This window comes from Anopheles merus, chromosome 2L (assembly GCF_017562075.2).
Source record: "Anopheles merus strain MAF chromosome 2L, AmerM5.1, whole genome shotgun sequence".
Classification (NCBI taxonomy): Eukaryota; Metazoa; Arthropoda; class Insecta; order Diptera; family Culicidae; genus Anopheles; species Anopheles merus.
The window spans coordinates 42,693,889-42,705,985 of NC_054083.1; the positions used below are offsets into that span (position 1 = coordinate 42,693,889).

Sequence of the window (12,097 nt, forward strand, 5' to 3'; positions counted from 1 at the left end):
TTATTCTCTCGCAGCTTTTCGAATCCTCCACTCCGGCAGTCCACAGCGGGCTCCCGCACAATCTGATCAAAGAACGCAATAACTGTTTCATCATTTCATTGCACAAATTTAACCACTTTTCGATCGTTCGGTCGTAAAACAAACCGGCCAGTGGAGTGGGTCGGTGTGTGTGTGTGCCACGGTCTGGCCGCAGAAGTTGTGCCGCCGGCTCTCGAGCAGCAATTATGTTGCGCTTCACTTTGCCGACTGATGGTGTGCCGGTTTATGTTGCTGATTTCTTGCAAGATTTGTTCGATTCGCTTCCACCGATGTATTGATGCACCCACAGGGAGCAAAGAGGGCAGACTGAATTTAGAGTCCATTTATTTCCCCTCCCCCTCCTCCCCCACAGAGCTACCCACGGACAGGAAGGGGGGCAGTCATCGACAATTGATGAGACTTTAAAACGTCAAGCTCGATCATATAATAAATTGTTATTGCATTTTAAAAGAGCTTTCAATGAACTTCTTCTTCAACGTTAGGATCTAATTGAGCGCAGACAAATGGCCAGGGTGAGTTATTGATTTAAGAGTCCTTCGCTTTTTAGTGTTGTGCAGTTGTTGTTGCTGTTCGGGAAGCTCTGGAAGCAATTTCATTTGTAAAGAAGTTTCCAGCCCGTCCGTTGATAGCACGCTTCATCAGGTCCCAATTGTGTGGTATTCTTGTCTCGGAAACCCGAGCCGGCAATTATTATCCTCGGAAACGTATTTCAGCTCTAAAGCACCGTTTAACTGTGGCCAAAACAGAGCAGCATTATACCGTGCCGGTGGATCCTATTTAGACTGCTGATCCAATGCTCCTTTCATCCAGCCGGGCTGTGACTGCTGCGTGTTCGCACTCCAGAAATGGAAAGAAAGCACGACACCGCCCAAGAACAAAGGGCAAGCGCATCAAGCACATCCTTCGGGCTTGTCCTGGTTGTGCTTTCCCCGGTTTGGAGTTTTGATGCGCGTCTCTAAGCAGCAGAGAACCCACCTGCAACTCTGACCGAAAGCAACCTCCGTGAAACACTTCAATGACGAACGCGTTACCCTTTCGAGTCCACTTTCCAGTGTCCTATCTCTCCCTCTCTCTATGTCTCTTTGACTGTGTGTTTGTATGCCACTTCGTCAATGCAGCAACGCTCACATTCATTCTCACATGCGTGTCAAAGGCCAGCACCTAGCACACAACAGTGCTGGGAGGAAATGGAATTAGCAGACGGATGGGTCCGTAGGACATGGGACATGCGACACAGCGCACGCAGCAGCTTGCTGCTTGCATTCATCTTCGTCAGCGAGTAAACGTGATGCTGAAGCACGATGAATACCGTTACGCCACACGCTGAACGATGCTGCACAAACTGTGTGTCCGCTTTCAAGACACCGTGTGCCGTCCGTGTTGCTGCCTTGCCATCCTTTTCTTTTTTTTGTTTCTCATTTTCTTTGTGATGACGTGATGTGGACAGAATGAAGGATGCCTTTTGAGAGGTTCAGTGCCTCCGCCTACATTGGGCGGAACCTTTTCGACGGTGGGTGACATCTGCACCAAGCTGTGTAAAAAGGAACCGCTCATCGTGATGTCATTGGAGGCGCACAACTTAAAGGGCGAAGAGCTGGGTCGTAATTAACACTTAGCTGAAACAATATAAACTGCACGCGGCACATGGTTAGCGCAGACGCTGGCAAGTTGTTGAATGTGAATGGTAGCTGGGTTTGTGCTCAAAGCATCAGCTCACCCGCATTAATCTCAATAGAAGCAGGAGGCCCCGGGTGGAATGAGTTCGGCTGGAATGAAGCACATGCAAAGCAATTCCATCTACTGCAGTTCATACCCCATAAAGACACACTGCTAATGTACACTTTATATGTCTGCGGATTGGACGCATTAATGCAAAGAGCATCAGTAAAGATTAAGACTACAAACTGCGCACCGAAAAACATCAGCAACTTGAAAACCCTTCCAAAAATATCAACTTTATGATAAATTGCTCAACCTTCCAGGCAGTATTCGGAAGGAGCAGGGATATGCTCAGATTGAAATGTTAAGACACTGGTGTGTGCGTGCTAGCCCTATCTCTTTAACACCAGTTGCCATTTGGAAGCAGCCCGCTTTCTGCCCGTCAAACTCCAGCAACTCCGATTTCTCTACCCCAAAATGGCCATCGTGCTCAAATATTTATCGTAGTTTTATGTTAAACATATCGGCGAGAATGATTTATGTAGGCATCATTTGCTCCCGAGCAGTAAGCTATCAACTCGTATGTTTACATATTCACAAGAGAAGGAGGATCTTCTGTGTGTCTGTTTTTTGGGGGCATCACAGTCCCTAAAAGCATCCCCAGAAAGCTAACCCAGTATTAACGAACCACACGAGCTCGAGGGGTGAAAACTTAAGAGCTACCGAATCTCTTACATTACTAGTTGTATGTGTGTGTGGGGGGGGGGGGGGACTGGGCTGTAGTAATAAAAGCTTCTCCCTATGCTTTATGGCAGAGTGTTTGATGATAGGGTTATCTTTCTACGAATATTGAGCCGGCTCTTGGGCTATGTAGTAAGGGAGAAGTCGATTTAAAGCGAGGGAAAATCTTTCGCCGCAACTCACACAGCGGAAGCAGGGAGTACTTTGGGAGTGTTGGAAGGGCTAGGGAAAGGATGACTCTTTTCACAAGTCGTGTAGAAATGTGTGTGGGTTACTGGCAAGAGATAGGAGAAAAATAATAATGCATACGATGGTCCGATGGGAAGAGAATTATTGCAAATGAAACACCAGCATAATCTTACTTCCCTTGTAGTTCATCATTCCCAGGAAATTACGATGATGCTCCTTCTCGGAAAAGGACTTCATCGAAAGTGTCATTGGCTAATATTTGCACTGTCTTTTGATGTGTAATATTAGGTGAACATCTTAACGTTTTCAGTTCTGCTCGGCACAACTTTAAGCAACTAACCGCCAACGTATTTCAGTGGATGCTTTTCTCTTCCTTTGTGACTTCCAATGTCCATTTGTACCGACCAGCCAACCCAACAAAACCAGAACCAAACTAGAAAAAGAAAACAAACGATTCTCATGCTCAGAAGTTCAAACGGAAGCGAATGATTACATGCAAGCGATGGGACTGTGAGTGTGTGTAATGTTTCCATTTTGCTTTAAATTTACTGCAAAACCGCATCCGGCCAGCACCGACACCACTGGGAGGAGCAAAGCCATCGCCTTAAGGTACAGCAACAGCAACGGTACCGAAACTTTCCCCATTGCGCCCCCGTTCTGGGCTTTCATCGGGACCTCTGTGTGTATGTCTGCAAGATCAAAAACAAACATAACCGCACAAAAAAACCCCTCCATTCGAGCAAGCAACCACAACCGTTCTGCTTATGTAGAGCATGTGGGACATTAGGGTTGTGTCGGTGCAGACAGTTCAAGGATATGCAACAGTTTCGAAGGTTGGACAGCCTTACTAGCATTGGAAGAGAAAGAACAACTATACAATCCTGATCCAAATTACGTGTCGATGAATGTGAACAAAGGTTTCATGCTTGAATACGCCTAATGTAAACGTCAGCAAACTTTTAGGCCATATTTATTGTTGAGCAATATTGCATCAGTTGGCCTATGACAGGAAAAAGGAAATAAAATCCATATGCATGCATAAAAGAGCACTTTTTAATAGCAACAGTACCATCATAAAGCTACAAACTTGTGCATTTAATTACCACTTCGCAGAATTGGTACACACACGACCATCATAATTAATTGTGATATAGCATTAGATTCCTGGAAATGCAGATAACAATCCAGAAAATCAAAGCAACTCTTCCGCAAACGATCCACATGGACACCGCAAAGGGGTAAGCAAAACCAGTCAACAGTACACTGCATAACTGTGACCCACAGAGTCCCAGCTGCAATTGTTATTACGCATGAGGCAATAAGGGGGAAAAAAATGCAAACATGCACCGTGGACGGCTACACCCAGGATGGCACCGTGGGTTAACATTAAACAGACTGTTGAGTGAAATAAGCTCTCCATTACAATGAAGGCTGAAATTCATCAGAACTACGTGCTGACTTTTTTTGTTTGTGATTGCTGGAAAGTTGCATGCCTTCACAGAACGGCACAACAGACACACAGGAAGGAACGGTACAACGAAAATTGAAATGTTGATAACGTAGTCAGCCGAGTCAACCAAATCAACCGTCCCATCTCTAGAGCACAATGTTCTGCAGCAGCAGCAGCAGCGGTAGCAGCACCATTTTTGATGTCTTTTTAGTTTTTCGCTGTTCTTTGCTTCGCTTTGCTGTCAGCTAGTTGTGTCAGCTCTTCTTCGCTTTCAATCGATCAGCAGAGTGCGGAGCAGTCGGTGCTGTTTGCCGACGAAACACAACGTTTTGAGGACGCTTTGGAAGGCAAACGCTGCAGCTGCTGGAGCTACAACTATCGAGACGTTGTGCATTATTGACGATACGATTTCGGACATAAAAGGACAATCGGTGCAACAAAACGGGCAGAGCGAGAGGATCTATAGGCTATGAATGTTCAAGTAGACACGTCGAGGGCATTTGTTGAGAAGGATACGCTTCGCGGAAGATGAAAGTGAATTGTTTTATTTCCGTGACCTTATTAAACCTTTTTTTTCTATGAATTTAATACTGTTACCTTAAACCTTAAACTACAAAAAACACATTCCTGTTATTCTAAAAAACTTATAAGCTTCTTTTAACTTTAAAAATACTATCCATAAAATACTTTATTTGACACGCTTCACTACTTCTATGTCGGTCGATCGCTGTATTGCTAGAAGCTGTGAGCAAGAGCACATCGAACCAAAGGAATTTCATTACGGGGAAGCCAAAACCTTTCAGGTCCAATTTCCGCTCAAAACGCAATGGAGCTTCCGCCCTTTTTCCCGCCACTTCCCATCGGGACCATTGTCTGCTCCCCGACGCTCCCTACGGTAATGAGTGACACTATTGCCCGTACCAGGCTCTCAGCGGCGTGGCAAATGAAATTAAACGCTACAAAAATATTCTTTTAAAGCAACTAATTTACTGCTTACCGCGACCGGTTTCGGTCCAGCGGTCCTTTGTAAGCCATCACATTATGTGCGGAGTGTCGTCTTGTGTCTGAACAACTAGTAACTCAATTAAAGCTAGCCGGTCACTCTTTGCTGGAATGATTTTGCTTTTTGGTTTTGGTTCCGCCAACCGAAACCATTTCCCAGTTTGTTGGCGGAAAGGCCTGGAGGGCATCCAAAGCGCGGTACTCGGTTTTCGCTACGAAAGACAACTTCCTGCACATGTCTTGCTGTTTGTCTTTACAAAATAAAGGACCACCGGAAGGATAGCGTTACAGCGGCCCAGCCCCTTACGCCATTGCTTGACGTTCGTTGGTTGGCAGATTGTAGCGTACGCTCGAAACGCTCCACTATCTATTGGCAAATAGTGCAGCGAGGGGAAAAGTTTTCCACACTGTGTGCGAGTGGGTGTATGCGTGTGTGTGTGTGTGTGTGATGTGGAATCGACTCTATTTGCACAAAAAGCAGCGCAGCGGCAAGTTCTTCTTCCGCGGTTTTGTTGGGTTTGTGTCGCTTGGTCACACGGGCCAGCCTTGATATGAGAAACCACCGGGACGACGTGACGTGTTCCCGTTCTGAGAAGACGCGCACATCAGTGACACTCCACATATGGATGGGAAAGTGTGGGCCGGGATGCCACAGAATGCCACAGTGGTCCGTTCTGTATGCCGTGCCCAGCGCTGTTGCCCAACGGGACAAAAGTAGAAAGCTTGGAGCAAAATAATCGTTTGTCTCCCTCTATCCTCTATTCCGCGCTTGCTTGCACTCATGCGCGAGCGCTCGACTATATTCTCTCAGAACTGAGTATTCGCAGTTCAACCCGTGCAGTGAGAATGTATGTGTTAATGTGTAGCGAAATTTGTCTCTGTATCTCATTCCCCCACCCCCAAAAAACCACATTCACTCTCCGCGCACTCTTACAATTTTGGCGCGCACGCTACATACAACATAATACAAAAGGTCGTTTTAACCGCGCGCACTGATCAAAGTCGCGATGGTTCAATCGGAACGCCGACGCTCCAAGTCAGAGATATTTGGTCTGAAGAAAAAAGTTTTTCTGACCAAATCGACAACACACACGCGACGACACACATCGTCACATCGACCGCCGTCGATGGAAGTGAATGATGTTCTAAAAATAGTTCTGTGGGGCGAGTGAGAAGGAGGAGGGGCGTAGAACAAGAGTACGCGTGAGAGTGAGTCGTCGCGTGCGTGTGTGTGGGGTGTACACGAGAGAACTCATTTTTTTGCTCTTTCCTGGAACCCAGATGTTCTACATTCTTCTGATTTTAAGCAACAAAAGTAGAACGGGAAGTAGAAGGCTACTTCATTTCTACTTTCCTTGCTACTTTCGAGCGTGTTGACTCGCTTGGGTGGTTGTGCGCTGGTGTAACTCTGCTGGGCGTTGTTTAGAGCACGATTACGCCGCTAGCAACCGGATAATACCGTGGGAAATGTATAAAGCTACCACTCGGCAACGGGCGGCCGTACTAGCACTGCGGGCGGGTGTTGATTTTATGTTGCCATTTACTTGTTTTTTTTTTTACTTCGTTTCCGCTCCGCTTTTCCAATCCAATAAGCTGCCCTGTTTTCATTGCTATTTTTCCCAGGGGCCAGATCAATACGTTTGCACAGGGAGGCTACTAATGCGACGACGTTACAGGAGAGTGTGTGTGTGTGTGTGTGTGGGTAAGAATCCGTTGAAAGGACACTTCAACTTTGCTTTTCCAAGAATGTGGCAAGGAAAAAGCTAATGCACGTGAACAGGAAATAAAAGGCTCTCATCCGTCCCTGCAAACTTCACATCCAACCAAAGACTCGACGAGAGAGTTTGCACTAAGCAGCATGAAGGTAGGACATTGAAAACATTGGAACTTCAGGCATTGAAAAGACTTTAAATGCAATTCACAACATTAAGAATGTATGAACGTCACAAGTTCAAAAATAGCTCTGCTGCAAAGCAAAAAGCTTTGGGTGTAGCTTTCTATATTTATTTCCAACCTGAGGCCTTACAACACGAGCCCAACTTCGCTAGAACTCGAACGATTTCCCCCCGAAAGAACCAACGTATGCAAACTTGTTACACTGCTGGAAAGCAGAAAATAAAACAACGATTCTATGCTGTGTATAATCTCCAGCTTGGGGGGGGGTTTCTTCGAGCCATGTCCGTGTACATGTTTCTTTGCCCACCCTTCAGCAGAGGACCTGCTGTGCCTCGGTTTCGCCCGTAATGATGCAGCTTTTTTGATTTATGGGTGCAATTGTTCTCCCGCTCGCATCGCTTCTTTAGCCTGGCATTAAGGTTTAACATAAATACCCTAATGCTCCCCCCCCTCCCCCTCCCTACGCCACCTAGCTGGACAATATGCTTGCCGTACGCAAACCGGTCCCACTTGCTCCGGGTGATACCTATCGTACCACAAGCTCGATGCTCGATTCAGTTGCGGAGAATTCTTTCCCCAAACGAGACACTCGTCGTCGCTTCCGGCAGAGCATTAGTCCATCGTCGTCCGTTGGTTCGGGATCTAAACTCCTAATGCCTGTTACAAGTCCTCGGAACCCGGGTGACGAGCCGATGTAAAGAGTGGCGCATGGGTAAGCGGGCCACAGAAACACACGCAGATGGAGAAAAGCCCACCACCACAAAACTGTGGTCGACCGGGTCGTCGGCCAAGAGTCACACGGTGGCCCAACCACAACCGCAGAGAGCATTGGAACATAATCTCCGGTTCCTCTGGGGGGGAGAGGAAGTGGGAAGGGGGGGCACCTACTGCCCGGGGTGAAAACACGCACCCAACCTGCCGTTGGGAACCGGTGTGCTGCTGTACAACTTACGCATTCGCCGGCTCAGAGCTCATTCTAGGGGTTGAGGTTCGTACATCATTTCCTTGTTTTATGCACGACCGCGCACTCTGTTGCGGAGATAACGGCGCGGCGGTGCCGAATGGTGCCGGTGGCGCTGCAGGGCAGATGCATTCTGCAACGTTGTCCGAATGCAACTGTGGCAACGTTATCTCTTGCCCAGGGAGTGAAACGGAGCAAACGAACACGGAGCAACGCCGTACGCACGGCACAGTGAAAGGAACAACTTTTCACACCGGAAACACCATTTGCAGGCCCAGAACGCAAAGGCAGACACATCCAAAGGACTATATCTGACGACAAAAACACACACATACACACACTTGGACCTTGACGCCTTTCTGCTTAGTGATTCCTGCCCTGGCGCTATTTTCTCGCATGATGTAATTAGTATGAGAATGTTGTCCAACCGAATAAATAAGCTCGGGCCACCGCCCGCATTCGTGCACGCCGTGCTCCCTCTTTAATCCCGCAATTATTCTTGCCACCGGCCACCAGCCACCCGTATTATCGTTCCTACGCCTCTAATCCCCCCCTCCTCTCTCAAACGGTTACGGTAGCGTAAATTTGCCGACGGAAAGTTTAGCCCCATTTGTGCTTTTTTTTTCCTTGCAAAGAAGGTTTTTTGTTTGCCTTTCGTTTGTTCTTCACGCTTATCAGCATATTTTATGTGATACTTTGCCTCTTTTTTCCTTCCTCTGCTGTGCTTATATTTTGTCATGCTATTCAACTTTTCCCGCCATACGTTCGCCCGTGTTGAGGTGTTAAACTGAAGTGTCAAGGCTGAAACAAACGCCCTCCCAGTTTTGGGGATTAAGAAATTATGGAAATACACACGTACTATTACTTTGTGATGCTACGTAGTGTAATGTTTTATACGAAACATTCGAACCTATTCCATTAAAAAGTGGTTTCTTTGAATGTGATTTGTGCGCCGTGCCAAATAGTAATAACTTCCCATGCAAATGTACCCTACGTCGGAAATAAAACGTTTAACAACTAGAACCGCCGATGGGACTTTTTTGTCCCATTGCACTCGAACATTAGTCCGCTTGCCGCCGTGACAAACCATTGAAGTTTTCTGACTTTTATTTGTTTTAAACGGTCCTTCGAATGCGCTCATAAAAACTATTGTATCCCATATGGCTCTTTAAAAAAATCATTTTTATCCTAGAACCGCCATATGAGATATTTTTGTCCCATAGGCATAACACGTAGTGGTGACTGATATACTATATCTGCTGTCAACGAGTGACGGATGTGCTTCTGCAAGTTTGGCAACACTGGGTAGAAAGTATGCGTAGACAGTACTCGGTGAAAAGTGCTAGTAGGAGATGGCCTGTTCATTCATTTTTTTTAATATTCTGGATTTGGCGGGAATCAATGATTGAGTTTTTTACAAAGAACTTACAACAGAAAAGATATCTAGACGCGATTTTCTTTTCAAGCTAGGCAAAGAACTTTCATGTTTCATGTGAGCCAGGTTCTGATGAAACAAAGATGGTTTTTAGATGCTTGAAATAATTAATCTAGGTGTTCCTTTTGTTTTCGAAAAAAACCTTGTCCTCTTCTTTTGACCATTTAGAGCTTTATTTACATCAAATTTTGTAATGTTTCTAAAGCGAGTCATAGACGTTTGCCTATACCCAAAAAACTTTGAACATTAGACATGTTTCATTCTCATAAAAACCCTACTTATCAGTTGATTGTTTAAATAATTTATAGGTATAAGCCTAGATTTACTGTCGTTCAACCCTGTAAGCAATAATTACCTGTAATATAATTATCATAAAGAGTTTATCACTAGAAGCTCTGTAATGTTATATTATTCTACAGAAAACTGGCTTTGATATCTTTGGCATGCGCTTCATATGATCAGAATTCGATTTTTTCATTGATTGAGTTGCTAATAAAGCTTCATTATAGCTAATCATAATGTTTATTAATTATCTATTCACAAGAAACCCTTAGGTAATAATAAACATGTCTAAATATTTACACATAACTAATGGGACAAAATTGTCCCATCTAGCGGTTCTAGTGAGGTTGAAAAGCTCGTCGGTTCTAGTGTTAATACATTTTTTGGGTATTAAATAGTGATTGTCACATATTTTATCTCTTCCTTTTCACGCATCACAAGTTTCCGAACAACCCACCGATTGGCATGAAATCAATGCATCAGCTCCATTCTCACGCTCTTCTAGGAACGTAACAAAAGCCTTCATCCCACACATACTGTGGGAATACTCTCAGCGCAATCAACTTCCCGTTTACTGTTAAATTTTGCAAGCAACGTTCAGCAACAACAACACATCCATGCATCTATACAAATCTGTTAAAATAATTAAAATTCCCGGAAGCTTGTTCCTGCTTCGTGTGGAGCGAAACTGAGTTCTTTTCGCTTTTCATCCAACCCCGTTCATCGTGGATTGTTGATGTCATGCGTGATTTTCAGGGAACGCATCTTCATCGCAGCGTTCATTTGTGCTGCCCTATGTGTCCCTATTTGTTTGCGCTGTTTTCATTGAAAACGTTCTTTGACTCGAGGAAATTAATGGAAACGCTCGATTCACTTGCTGAGTTGTTTAAAACAGATTCAATCATTTGATCACATTATTACTTCAACTGCTTCAAACGAAATAGCGTTTACTTTTATTCTGTGTGCAAGTCGAAGCATTTCCCGGTAGAGAGTTGTGTGGTTTGTGGAATTTCACGGAAAAAAATACTTCGATGCATGTCAGAAATTCAGCAAGATGTGAAGCGTGCAAAGAATGCTCCACGCTTTTACTTCTCATGAACTACTATTTCTTCACTTCTGCTCACTTTTTCCCCCAAACCATCCAGACATTATTGTTTGCCGCCTGCGGTACTATTTTCGTCCATACATTCTACCCCTTTTTCGCCCTTCCGAACAGCCCGTCCTTAACAGTGATGGTGATAATGGTGGAAATGAAAAACAAAACCCGTAGCAAGAAGCTAAGGCAATCTGCTTTTTCACCCATTCTTGGAATCGAGAGTTCCATGCACACAATTCTGGCACGGGTTTTCTCCATAGCGAGGATTTCTGTGTGTTCCCTGGAGACATACCCCCTCTTCCTGGATATTCTTTTCTTTCAGTTCTTCCTCTCTTTGAGAAATGAAAAGGAAAAAGCAGCCGAGACTCAGTCTTTTCAGATGGGTTTTTTCTGCTCTTCCTTTCCCTACCAGCTACTACTATTCCTCCTTTTTTTTGTCTTCATTCACCAGCTTATCCTTTTCCAGCCCTTTCGAGGACGGTTCTGTGCCATGTGCAGCTGTTCGGCAAAGGAACAAACCAGAGAGAGAGAGCCCAGCGTTGCCTTTAGGCTTTAATTCAATACAATTTATACGCTGTACGTATGCCAATTTTCATTTGTCACCCTTGAGCCATAAGCCCCGACGTGTTCGTAGCAAAGCCCCATGCGCTCGGTGTGTATTTCGAAGAATTTCGCACCGGCGAAGAAGGATACGTATATCCTAATGGGTCACATGAAGCCACTGGAGAGGACACTTGTACCTTTACACTTGTCAATTAACATCACCTTACGAGCACACAAATCACACCAGAGGAATGCTGTCAAACAGGACGGGGGGGTGGAAGGTTCAACAAACACTCCACCTGTCCACGGTGTCCCTTGTGGGGCGTCTTCCTATCCTGTTTACCACACCTTACCTAAGTGATTCGATTGCTCGTTTGAGTGTGTTTTTGCTAAATCTTTTTTTTCTGTTTTCACCATTTCGTTTTCCTTCCAAAAGCATACAGAAGAAGAAAAGTACATTTCACGAAACGAACTGCGCAAACAAATCCACCATTACACACAATCAGAAACCACAGCACCAGGTTTGTGTGTTGCTGGTTTGCTGTTTTATTTTCATTACTTCAAGTACAATTCTTGTCCTTGATTTCACTTTTTTACTCTGTCTATGGCACGCTCTCTGTCTCTGCTTTACTCATGCTCAAACTGAGCCTGAATGACGCAAACCGGCACGGCAAGAGGGGAAATATTTGCATTTAGATCGAACTGTCTGCTGAGCTGAGCAACGCAACTTCCTGATGCTGATTGCGTAGCTTGGCATCCCGTCTGCACGGGTTGTTTTACGGCACAAATCTGCAAGTATATTTG

General features: G+C 45.1%; 1 protein-coding gene across 3 annotated transcripts in view; it reads left to right on the top strand.

The window, feature by feature from the left end:
• Positions 1-12,097, top strand: part of LOC121593966 — a 52,677-nt gene that overhangs the window by 16,336 nt on the left and 24,244 nt on the right. Inside the window, exon 3 of one of the 3 annotated variants that reach the window (XM_041916774.1) lies at positions 6,704-6,944. The exons of the other annotated variants lie outside the window; for them this stretch is intronic. The gene's annotated coding sequence lies outside the window, so the exon portion shown is untranslated. The remainder of the gene's footprint in view (positions 1-6,703; positions 6,945-12,097) is intronic. 3 annotated transcript variants of the gene reach the window in all.